We start from the raw sequence: 14,103 nt of genomic DNA, 5'->3' as shown, positions 1-14,103 counted from the left end.
TGAGACGAAGCTGCGGTAGATCGAAAATGGAGAGAGTTAGAAACGAACAAATAAGAAACGAAATGTAAATGGAGAGAAATATCAATGATGACATAGAAAGAAAACAATTAATCTGGTTCGGACATGTTAAAAGAATGCCAGAGTACAGATGGCCTAGAAAAGTACTGGAAAGGATCCCTCCTGAAAGAAGAAAGAGAGGACGACCACGGAGAAATTGGCGCAACGATATTGATGAAGCAATGGCGGCAAGAGACTTAGAAGAGGCAACTGCATATGACAGAAAAAGATGAAAATTGGGGGCGGAGAAGCAGCGACAGCCGTAATAAATCCGTTATTATATGTCTACTATATATATATATATATACTATATATGTCTATATTATATATATCTACAGATATAATAATAAAAATAAGACTAAAAATAAGACTAAAAATGTTTCTTAATGAGAAAATGAAATAGCTATTTGTATAACAAGGGAGCAGTGCTACTTGTATCCTTGAATGATTATTGCCTTCCGATACGCGAAGGGCAGTAAACTTCACTCTCGGTAGAAAAAAGTACTTTACTCCCATGATATTTTTACTGATTCCACTAGGGAATAAAAGTACTTGGTCTCCTTAGAGAGAAAAGTACGTCTTTGCTCCCTATAATAGGCCAGGAAATGTATAATTTGGATAAAGGTAGGTGGAAAATATATTTCCTTTTAGTGTAATTGAGAATTAAAACTATACTCATAATCACTGGCTAAAGACAGTTTTTTGAGAGACCAGACAATATAATTATTGTCGTCGGTATTTTAATTTGGATTTGTGGATGAAAACCATGAATAATGTTGTATTTTTCTATTAAAATCAATAATTTAAAATACGAAAAGATATAATGATTGCATCCGATATACCTCGTCTCAAATTAGAATCTGTGCAAACTTACACCTGGTCGTAATATAATATTTCTCGTACTCGACACACCTTGTTTTCACTAGAAAAACAGGTATCAGTGTTTACTCAGAAGTGTCTCAATAAGTTGACTTATGACTTTTGGAATCCTTATTTAAAAAGGTAATACATTTTTTTTTTCAGTTTTCTTGTTTTATTCGGAGCAGACTAGATCGCTCCCAAGGTCAAAAAAATCCTCTTAATTACATTCTAGTTCGCTCCGAAAACCACCACCTAGTTCGCTCCCGTGGTCAAGCGGATTAAGTTCTAGGAAAATTAACAACAGGAAAATAGGTACTGCGGGTTTTGTATTTTATATTAGAAATTATATCAAATATTGGTAGTAACATATTTATATAAATACAGTGATAAGCGCGCTAATAACCGGCAAAATAACGCAAACGATGGAAAACATATGAAGTTGTAAGATAAAAGAGATGAAACTAGTAGAGATGAGAAATTTGGCGATAGAAACCTTTATATTTACATTCTATTCACTGTTTCCCACCTTTAGACGTATCAGAGAAGAATGTCAACTAAAACTGTTATATCTAAAGGTGGGAAACAATAAATGAAATGTACATTTATAGGTTCTATCGCTAAATTTCCCATCTACACTAGTTTCATTTCTATTTATCTCACAACTTAATATGTTTTTCATCTTTTGCGTTATTTTGTCGGTTATTAGCGCGCTTATTACTGTTATGTATTTGGAAAAATGTTAGTGATTGATTTAGAAATTATATTAGAAATTTTGAATTGTTTTTTAAAATTACTGAAATAATTTTTGTGCCTATTCTAAAATACAGATATAATAAGAAAGCAATACAAGTGTAAAAACTAACATAATATGGGATATTTTCGCCCATTACAAAATTAAACAAATATAAATTAAAACGAGGCATTTATTTCGCTAGAAATCTAAATGAAATGCATTTGACAAAATCAAATCTACTAATTTTATTTTGCTTTAATTCCGCTTTTTTCTGATCTACAAACTTTTGACGCTCTAGAAGTACTTTTCGGTACACTTTTTTTTGGTTTCACAGAACTTACTTTTTTTATAAAAGTTTCAATTTGAATATCTTTTAAAACTTCTAAAAATTGAAATACATTAGGGTGCGGATTGTAAAATACCGAATTAAACCTAGAATTTCAAACTTTCACAGGCATTGGTTGTACGCTCAAGTGATGAACTTTTTTCCTCCCACATCTCAGAAGGGAAGTCTGCCTCTTCAGAAATATAGTTGTCCACCAAGTAGTCAGCAAATTGTTGTACGGCTTGGTGTTGTGCTGGTAGTATTTCACTAAAGTCTAAAGCAGAACACTCACCTACTTCTAATGGATATAGGAAAGGTAGACCAAACATATATCTAAGGTATTGTCCGACTTCATTGTCGTTTGAATACTCAGTAGCCATAACAAATTTTTGAATTTTTCTTCACCATGATTGTCCGAGATGAAACCTACATCCTTTTATTTTCGCAAATGGAAACACATCACTTACAGCTGCATGTAACTTTTTTTAATTGCACGACTAGCAGTATTTAATGTTTCTTGCCATGTTTATAAAACTGTTGTGCCACTGTAACTGTCACAGTTCAATATAGTTACCGTAGTAAGTTTTGCAAATTTCCCAAGAATGTTTGAATGAACTTCTGATATTAGAATTGGTCAGCCTGTATCTCAGTTAGACTTATTGGTAGATCCTTTGGTCATCTTTAAATAGTTCTATTGTGTAATTTTGTAATAGAAAAGATACAACCGCCTTTGCCTGGCTTGTACGCCACAAGTTATTAACGCTGTTAGGAAAAGAACTAAAAAAATCCTGAACGAAAACAAAAAAAAAAATAATTACTTTGCAATTTAATAATGCGCCAAAAACAAGATAACTAATTACCGTTGTATTAAAACAAAATAAAGCAACAAATTAAGACGCCTGTTTTCGTTGTACTATAAAGCGCATTACAAAGAAATCCCTTTTACAGATAAAAAGGAGATCTCCTACTCTGAAGGAGACTTTCAATAAGAAAAACCATAGAGTGTATGCACAGTTGTTCAAGAATCTCCGCGAACTGGTGTCAAGGATCGAAAAAGGCCATTTTTCTGCCTTAGTAATGGATTGGTGGATATTGTTTTGTGAGGGTGTCATATTTTTAGATTTTTGTGAAAATGGCGTTAAAATAGCATCGAGAAATGAATAACGGTAAATTTTAACAAATGCAGCGAAGCCCGTAAGCCACACATATTCCAAAATATACCATGGATCTCCCAACAAGACTCTGTATCTGCGCATTACGCCAAAACTACACAGCATTGGCTTGAAAATCATGTACCCACATTTATTAGTAGTGAACATCGATCGTCAGCCAGCCCAGACCTTAATCCAATTTACAATTAATTTCAATAATTTTTAGAGGACATGGTATGTAAGTACCAGACATATTCATAATCAAGAGTCATTGAAACAGGCTCTGGTATAAGTTTTGGACAATGTACCTATGGATGTCGTCCGTAAACGATCAATAAATGGCCTAACAGACATTGGTGCTCTATTCATGCAAATGGCGGCCATTTTAAATAATTTTTTTTTTGTAATTTCTAGGTAATTTTATCAGTAATCAATTATATAAATTTTTTAAAGTTATACTTCTATAGGCGCGCTCCACGTTGGAAATTTGTATGGGAGTGAATCTGTGAAATCATTACATATGTAAGATAATGAGAATGAGTAAGAGAGAGACAGAACATATATTTTCTCTCTCTTCCTCTCTCGAATATAAAAATGTTCCTTGTATATATATATATATATTATATATATATACATATATTATATATATATATATATATATATATGTAATATATATATATATATATATATATATATATATATATTATATATATATATATATTATATATATATATATATATATATATATATAATAAAATATTTATTAATATTATTATTTATGTGATATGTTTTGTATTGTTTATTAAATGTTCATAAATATATTAGTCTTTTGTATTTCAAAACAATAATCTCAATAAATCACTGTATGACCCACAACTGTCAATTTTGAAATAAGTTTTTGTCATGTCCTCGGTAGTATAGTAGTCAGTATCCCCGGCTGTCACGCGGGAGACCGGGGTTCGATTCCCAGTCGGGGAAGACTTTTTTGAATATTATTACATGGTAAATTAAACATATGCATAAGTAGAAAAGTTATGTATATTATTGTCATTTTGAAATACTTATAAAAATTGCATTTCAATTTGTATTGTATTATTATATTGAAATATGTTGCAGTGTATGTTATTGTATTTTTATATTAATAACAAAATAAACAATGAATTTTACTGCAGAGTATGTGTAAAAAAATTTTTGCATTCAACTCCTTTCATACATATATGAAAATAAAAATATACGTTTTCATCATAATATTAATTCAATCCTTCATTTACTATACTCCTATTACAGGTCAAAAATTGTTTATGTATTGTTAGTAAGTTGTTATTAATTATGTTCCTCTTTCTGCTATGTCTTACCTATAGCATTACATATGTAATGGTTGTGCAGATTGACTCCCAAATAAATTTGTAACGGTGAATGCGTGTATAGAAGTGTAACTTCTACCGGCAGTCCCACTTTACTGCCACACTCGTTTTTATTTTTTTTTTAAATCAAATCAGTTAAAGAAACAAACTGCGATAAACTACGATATAGCTTTTTCAATGGTCAGACATGTACTAAATCGTAACCGGTAGCTATCCGTAACACTGCGGTGAGCGTGCTTGGTACAGCAAAGTTTTCCAACATTGTTTCCAACATAACAAAATAGACATGTTAACACGGTTTAATATATATTATGCCACTATTTAAAACGATTTTAAATGGTTTGCTACTGTTCAGTCAACATTCAGCTCGATATATCTCGGGTATTTTTGTTAAAAATTATTTGGCCGAGCATACTCGGGATAAAGTGTTAAGCAGATAATTAAAATTAATTTGTTTTGTAAATTTTCTGCAATACACAATCAAACTTTTACGTAGTATGCGAATAAGTTTTGCAAAGTAACCGAGCTTATACTACTCTTCGTTCACAAATTGTTGAGAGCACGAAATATGCCTCAAACTCATAAAACGGTTGTAAATATATTATATATGTTGGAATTATATGCAGTGCGTGAGTGATTTTTTATTCCATATACCTACGAACATATACGTACCTTTCGCTCGTGCTCGTTTTGTTGGATTGTTTGTGATGGCTTCATCATCAAGTTTTACACCGGTACTATTGCGTACAGTCAGTAAGTCTGTCTATTTACCAAGAGAGAAGACTGTTGTCCTGAATGTTCACGATGCTCTGGTTTCTCAGAATCCCACAAACACTGTTCGCAACATAGTCGAAAGTTGTGCCAACATGACTGGCGTAGGAGAATCAACTTTATATAGGTTCCTATCAGAAAGAAAAAAACACGGTATAGCTAACCCAAACACAAACGAACACTTAAAGAAAGGAAAAAAGCCTATTGAAATTGATGAATTTGCCAAAAATGGTATTCGAAGGAAAATTCATGGATTTTTTTTCAAAAAAGAAATACCAAACCTAAACAAAATTTTACAAGAAGTTAGAGACGACCCGGATTTGCCTCATATCGGACGAAATAAATTGTGGCAAGTTTTAAAAGAATTAAATTTCCGGTGGGAGAAATCAGACCGAAAATCACTTTTGATTGACCGGGAGGGGAAGATGATGTTGGAGAAGAAATTATCTAAGATTCATACGAAAATTCCGGGCTGAAGAAAGGCCCATCTTCTACCAGGATAAAACGTTGGTAAACTAAGGTCATACTCTAAAAAAAATTTGGTCAGATAAAAATATATTAAGCTCTAGGCAAGCCTTTATGGAAGGTTGGTCTACTGGTATCTCCCCACCTTCTGGTAAAGGCAGTACATTAATAATTTCTCACATTGGTAGTGAAAAAGGATTTGTTAAGCATGGTTTGTTGGAATTTTATTCCAAAAGCACAAAAGACTATCACGAGGAGATGACAGCTGATGTTTTCGAAGAGTATTTTGAGCAAATGATTGAACACATACCACCAAATTCAATTATAGTATTAGATAATGCACCTTATCATTCACGACTAGTGGAAAGACTTCTAACGAATGCGTGGAAGAAACAGGATATTCTTGACTGGCTGCGGAATAAGTATCTGCCTTACGAAGATGGAATGGTAAAAGCAGAACTTTTAAAAATTGCCCGGCAACACAAATCTAAGTTCAAGAAATACGTAGTTGACAAAATGGCGGAAAGGCGAAACATCACAGTCTTTAGACTTCCACCCTACCACTGCGAAATAAATACAATTGAACTCATTTGGGCACAAATGAAAAGTTATGTGGCTAGAAAAAATACGTCATATAAAATACAAGCTGTACGTGAATTGTTATACGAGTCTTTATAACATATTACAAAACAAAACTGGAAAGATGCAGTAAGACCTGTAATAGAAGAAGAACAAAAAATGTGGGATCTTGATAACATAATTGATGCGACCGTAGAGATTATTAACCTAATTATTAACCCTCAAGACGACTCGGATTCCGAAGTTGATCCTATTTATTTTGAATTTGAATAGTTTTCTAATCGTAGTTATATAAGGTAAGTAATAGTAGTTGTAATCGTAAGGTATTAAAGGGGAAATGCGCAAAATGTCGCCTGTCAAAATGTTCAATGTGTTTTAAATGAATCCATTTTTTTTTCAAATCCTGAGAAAACTAAAAAGCATTTTTGAAAAATTTAAAGGCAGAATGAAATATTTTTTAGAATAAATAAAAAGTTTCTTTTGCATGCAATATTTTCAATTAAAAATTATACTATATTTTCTCTTTTATTTTCACCCCTGTTACATAACATATTAAAATAAACATTGTAGAAGTTTTCAGGGACTTTCTGTCCTGAGTAATAATGTAATCTTTCATTCTGCGTTTAAATTTTTTTAAAATATTTATTAGTTTTCTCCGGATTCGAAAATAATGGATACATTTAAAACACATTGGAAATTTTGCCAGGCGACATTTGGCGCCTTTTTCCTTAATTAAATAAATGTATCTTTTACAAATGGCAAGAAACTTTTTATTTTTGAATAAAATAAATAAGTTTTATTAAAAAATACAATTTACATAAGTACAATTTAAAAAATATATTTATTTAGTTCAAATAAATGTTTCAATCATATACTCTACGACACTGGTCGTTCATCTCTAACCATTCAAAATACCCCCGTAATAGGATTATAAGGTATTGTATTCCTTTAGATATAAGGTGGGTTAGTCGAAAACGTCTTAAACCGTCAGTTTTAGGTTGGTTTTTACTATTATATCGTATTACCGATCCTCTCTGTATTTCAGTTTTCTAATTAGGGTTAAACTTGTAGTGAGCTATCAACAAATTGTGAACCGACTGTAGTATTATACTTGCGAGATGAGAAGTAAGTCTTAATTTGGATGTAATATCGGGCTTCAGAAGTGAATATAGAATGCCTTCTGAATCGTAGCAGCTCTAGAGACGCGAATGTATATTGTCTCAATTGCAGCTTCAATCCAATAATTTATAGGAAACAAAAAACTGCCAGTTTTAACGGATTTTAACGAACTTTTATAAAGTGGAATATTTCTTGATATCATTTTAGCAATAAACCATTTTTTTGGCATAGATTTGCAAAGAAAATTCCTAAATAAAACAATTAAACTACAGATTTATTACCTTTTGAGTAAGTATTCCAAAAACAATAAAACCTATCGACACACTTCCGAGTAGAGATTATACCTGTCTTCTAGCGAAAGCAATATAGGTCAAAATCTGAGAAATAAACTTTACGACCAGTTGTCAGGAAGCAAAAACGGAAATTGTAGACTGGTTTTATTTAACCCGGTAAATCAGACGCAAACATAATATCAATGCGTATTTTAAATTATTAATTATTATTGTAACAAAAAGAATAAAAATTCTTGATAGTACGTTAAGACTGTAACACTCAGTGTCGTTCAATTTCTTCCACAGAGCTTCCAGCCAGATAGCCCAGTCTGGTTAAAAAAAAAAGGTGGAAAAATGTTTCGCAGATATCTGAAGCTTTTAAGACATAGGTGGGGGATACTAGATTATGAAAAAATGAAAAGATACTCCTAGTTTTACCTTGCGTTTTTTTAAGCAATAATTTATGGTCACAATTTGATTTTATGTCTATAAATTTTTTTCCTTATATTTTAAATAAACAATATTTATGTCATTTTTTTATGTCAAGAGTATCTTTATTTTCCCGTTTTTTAATAAAATTGATAAATAATTTACAGAGATATTTGCAAAAAAGCAGTTTTTTTGCACTAATTTATAAACTTTATTAATTTTTTTTTTAATAAAATAAAATGGTATTAATACATTTAAACATCAAGGAATTACCATCTTTTAGATTTGTGCGAAATTTTCCTCCGATCAGTCAAATATTTTATAAGTTATTTAATTTGTTTATCCCTGAGGCTAATTATTTAAACTATTGAGCTTGCCCTATGCATAATGCTAGACACATTCAGCAAATTTCATAGGATTCTTTAAGACTTAGACTATCTCAGAAGTTAAATGCATATTGAGTTTTCACCGAAATTATTTACAAAATAAACGTTTGAAAAAGGGGTATGTTTTTTACTTATAAACAATTGTAATAACTTCTATATTTTTCAAGCTACAGACTTGTACGTACAACCATTGGATAGCTGGTAAAAAAGCTCACATTAAAAAATAAAAAACCTTTTATGACCAATAGGAACGAAGGTAGTGACTATTTTTAAAAAAATCATATCTCCATTGTTTATAAACATTAAGAAGTAAAATTTGCACAAATTTTGAATGAAAATCTAAACTTTATACTGAAACTTATAGCTATAAAATTTATCTAATTTTTCGAAACGACGGTACTTTCGAAAGATCGACATAGGAAAGTCGAGAGGATATCTGTTTCAGCTCCGTTTTTTTTTCGGCATCGGAACTTCAAATTGCAACACGTAGGAAAAATTTACATTATCTTGGCTTCCTTTGCAGCTACAAGCCTCTTTTTTTATTCTGGGGTAGCTCGTAGAAATATGAATAACTACATAGCTTTCACTGGCCGGAAAATATGGGAAAAATTGAGTCCATTTGAAATTCACCCTAAATACTTACTTTTTTTTAATTTGCTCGAATAGTCTGTCGCAGTATTAATAATGATAACATAACTTTCACCCACCATAAATGTTCGAAAATCCCGAAAAATCAACATATGTTTTTTCATTTTATATCAATGATGTAATAATACTTATATATTTTATAAATTAAATTTCAGGTAATTTTTTACACATTATATTATAATATTCCTTATATTAATTATAATTGTTTGTATTTTTATAATTAACAATATTGATTTTTATTCTATTTTTCTTACAAATATGATATACAATATTAACCTAATCTGCCTTACTGCTTTGATAAAATAAGTCGATTTTTTCATCACTTGTCTTATTAAATTTTGCAATGTTTATTGAACTTTACTTTTTTTATTTTCTTTACATACATTGGTTTAAAAGTTAAAATTTGGTTCATTTATTCGACTTCACTGTCAGGTATGAACCTTTTTGTTGCAGGTTGTTTGTTTTCACTTATTAAGTCAGTCTTTTCATACATTAACATATTAATGGGCGATCTTAATGCCTAGGTGGGTCAAGGTAAGGTAGGAGAACAAGTAGGAAAATATGGGCTTGGAAACAGAAATGACAGAGGAGATCGATTGATTCAATTTTGGCAAAGTGAAGACTTCGTAATAACAAATACCTTTTTCAAATTACCTCCTCGACGGTTATATACATTGACATCTCCACAACATACCAAAGAAAAAATAGTGAGAAATCAAATAGACTACATTATGATAGCAAGGAGGTATCATAATGCTGTTAAATGTACTAAGACGTACCCAGGAGCTGATATAGCCTCAGATCATAACCCGGTAGTTACTGTGATAGAGGCGAGACCAAAAAAGATTAGAAAACCACACAGAAAGGCACTAGATTTAAATAAACTTAGAAACAAAAATATACGACAAGAAACAAGAGAAGAAATAAATGAAAACCTCCGTTCAGCGATGCAACAAATTAACGATACAAACAACGTTAACCAAAAATTAAAGTACATAAATACAGCTATACAAACAGCAGGAAAGAAACATCTTACAAAAACAATAACAAAGAATAAGGGGTGGATGACACAAGATATACTGGACTTTATGGAACAAAGAAGAAAGATGAAGAATTACCCAGACAAATACAAAGAAATTAATAAACAGATAAAAAAGAGAATAAAAGAAGCCAAAGAGGAGTGGATTAAAGAACAATGTGAAGAAATGGAAACCTATGAGAAAAAGTACGATGCGTTCATTATGCACAGAAAAGTAAAAGAGATAACAGGAAGCATAAAGAAATGCTAAATGGGTAAACTTAAAGAAAAAGATGGAAATCTTATTGTAGATCTAGAGAATAAAATAAAAAGATGGACAGAATACCTGAATGAATTATTTGAAGACGATAGAAACAACTTAACTTAGATAATCAATGCAACTGGGCCAGACATATTGAAAGAAGAAGTAGAATACGCAATAAGAAACGCTAAAAATGGAAAAGCAAATGGACCTGATGAAATTCCTACAGAACCGTTGAAGCTTTTGAATGATAAATCCGTAACCATAATATTAAATTTTGCAGCGAGGAGCTAAAACAGTTTCCCCTCCACTTTCCTATGTCGATATTTCGAAACCAACTTCGTTTCGAAAGGTTTAAGTTTCGAAAAATTGGATGAATTTTATAGCTATAAAATTCAATATAAAGTTTAGATTTTCATTCAAAATTTGTGCAAATTTTACTTCTTAATGTTTATAAACAATGGAGATATAATTAACAAAAAAATTGTCGCTAACTTCGTTCCTATTGTACATAGAAGGTTTATTTTTTTTGTTAAATGTGAGTTTTTTTACCAGCTATCTAATGGTTGTACGTACAAGTCTGTAGCTTAAAAAATATGGAAGTTATTGCAATTGTTTATAAGTAAAAAACATACCCCTTTTTCAAACGTTTACTTTGTAAATAATTTTGATGAAAACCTAATATTCATTTAACTTCTGAGATAGTATAGGTCTTAAAGAATCCTATGAAATTTGTTAAATGTGTCTAGCATCATTCATAGGGCAAGTTCAATGGTTTAAATAATTAGTCCCAGGGATAAACAAATTGAATAACTTTTAAACTATTTGACCGATCGGGGTAAAATTTCGCAAAAATTTAAAGGACGGTAATTCCTCAATGTTGAAATGTATTAATAACATTTTGTTTTGTTAGTAAAAAAATTAATTAAATTTATAAATTAGTGCAAAAAAACTGCTTTTTGCAAATATCTCCGCAAATTATTTATAAATTTTAATTGAAAAAACGGAAAAGTAAAGATATTCTTGATATAAAAAAATGGTATAAATATTGTTTATTTAAATTATAAGGGAAAAAACTTATAGATAAAAAATCAAATTCTGACCATAAATTATCGTTTAAAAAAAACGCAAGGTAAAAATAGGAGTATCTTTTTATCTATTCGTCATCTAGTAACCCCCACCTATGTCTTAAAAGCTTCAGATATCTGCAAAACATTTTGCCGTGAAATCGATGATTTTTGTATAACCAGACTAGGCTAAAATTCAATAATTGGGTTCCGTTTTGCATTTTATAGTTTTAATTTAATACAATTTAGTATTATAATAAAATTGTAAAAAAAATACCAGCAACATTATTAAATAATTAAATTATGTGAGGTCAAAAAACCTGATGTAACATCAAAATATAATTTATATTGATTGAATCTCATCTTTATTAGACCATGAAAAAATATTTAATGTGGTCATTTAATTAAAAACATAATTGAAAACCATAAAAGGGTTCAATGGGAAGTATTAAAGATATTATAATTAAAAAGTTATGTCTCCTCATTGTCTATCATTATTCTTTGGTTAAATCTAGGATAATAAAAAATTGATAGATAGATAATATAAAAGCAATGGTTATTTACTTAATTCAGCAAATATGAGCAAATGATAGTTCTTTAAAAGATAGAGAGATAGCTGTCAGTCAACTCACAAATACCACTACAGCCTTAAGAATAAACAAGAAGACTGTTGTTATGATTTTAAATTGTCATTTTACTTCATCAAATACATTTTACACAAAATTAAAGATAAGGTAATTTAAAAAACGTTTTTTTTGTAAACAAGCTGTATTAATGTTAGTTTTTTTTGTTTTCATAAGTATCTGCTTTATTCTTATGTGACAGACTGTATTTCTCGTCTAAAAAATATTCATCTTAAAGTGCCAATGAGCTTGTTGTTTTATAAACACATTGTTGCCGGTGGACACGCTAAAATCACTGCAAAAATCAAAAATTTTGGATCCTTAGTCATCCCGACATAGATGTTGTTGGCTTTAAGTTTATTATATGGATCTGTTTTAAAATAAACATCTCAGAAACAAAATCCTGTATTTATAAATTTTATATCAAGTACTCTCATTACTTTGGCTCAATTTAAAGGTTCCCGCTATTTTTCACGAATTGTTCATTTCCAGTTCTCTTTAAAGTTGGTATATTTTTGTATTATATTTTTAAAAATTTATCGGTATAAAAATTCATATGTATTACACGAACGCAATTTAGACAAGATGTAAATATACCCATTTGTACAACCTAATAGTTTAAATCGTTTATTAGTTTAAAACCAATTCAGCAAGAACAATAGTAACCAAAATTAAGGAAAGCCTTTAATAAACCACAAAATTAACTACAAAACCGACCTTCCGCCATTTTCAATTTATTGGAGAACTGTAAGTTTTGTTAAGTCCAAAGGGTTGAGTAAGTAAATTCAAAAGTTTGTAGTTTCATTCTGCTCAAACTGTGTACTTCTATCCTTATGGCAATGAGGAAAACAAGTCAAGTGAAAAGCTTTTAAAGTTAGGTTATTAAGTTGTCGTATAATAATTATTGATATACAACAACATATGCATTATTTTATATTATATTAAATTATATAATAACCTCCTTTTTTTAATTTTAAAATTATTTCTCTTTGAAAATCATTTCCGGAGTGAAGGTTAAAACGTAAAAAATAAATATAAAATATAATTTTTATACGAATTAATTATGCCTTAATCGAATTACTCCAGTCGTCAGAGACGAAAATGTCATTGAAGCTCTAAAAATTATACGAATAAGTTGAATTTTGCTGAGAGTGACAATTTTGGGACCACCGAAAAGATGTAAAAAACTTTTCTACTCCTACCCCTGAGATTCCTTCTAGAAAGTCCCCTCGTAGTAGTTAAAGAGGGACAACATATATTTACCAAAGATCTGTACATTGTAAAAAAATGTTCCAAACAAGAAATAAAGATGAGATTTTAAACCAAAATTATCACCAAAATTATAGATTTTAGAGAAAAAATTGTAAATACATAAATTATTGAAAATTTTATGTAGTTTAATTTTGTATAATAATACTTTTCTCGTAAAATGCTTCGGAAAGGAGATATTGTAAAAATATTGTTATTCGGCGCCATTTTTCCAATCTAGCTGCGCAAGCGGCGGAGATACGAGGTAACTCCCTTTTTTGTGACCAAATATCTGAGCTGAAGTACGTTTTTTAAAACTACACTACTTTATCTATAAATTTCATTTAATGCCGTCTTGTTAAAAGCATTCTTTGTGACGTTAGATTGTTTTTAATGTAAAAGTTTAAATTCAGCGTTTTGCTATCGGTCAATGCAAGTTCTTTTTCTTCTGTTGGTGCCTATTCGCTTCGAATATTGGCGATCATTCTGGCTATAATAATTTTATTAACTGATGCTTTAAATAAATTAGTTGTTGTTTTGAGAACCATTTTCTTAGGTTTTTTGACCATGATATTCTTCTTCTCCCAATTCCTCGCTTTCCGAATACCTTGCCTTGAAGGATAATTTTCAGTAATCTGTATTTAGTGCCGTTTCCCATTACGTGTCTGAGATGTTTTAACTTACTCCTTTTTATCGTATACATCACTCTCTTTCTTTCCCCATTC

Source organism: Diabrotica undecimpunctata, chromosome 7, assembly GCF_040954645.1.
Source record: "Diabrotica undecimpunctata isolate CICGRU chromosome 7, icDiaUnde3, whole genome shotgun sequence".
Classification (NCBI taxonomy): Eukaryota; Metazoa; Arthropoda; class Insecta; order Coleoptera; family Chrysomelidae; genus Diabrotica; species Diabrotica undecimpunctata.
This window is presented reverse-complemented; position numbering follows the sequence as displayed.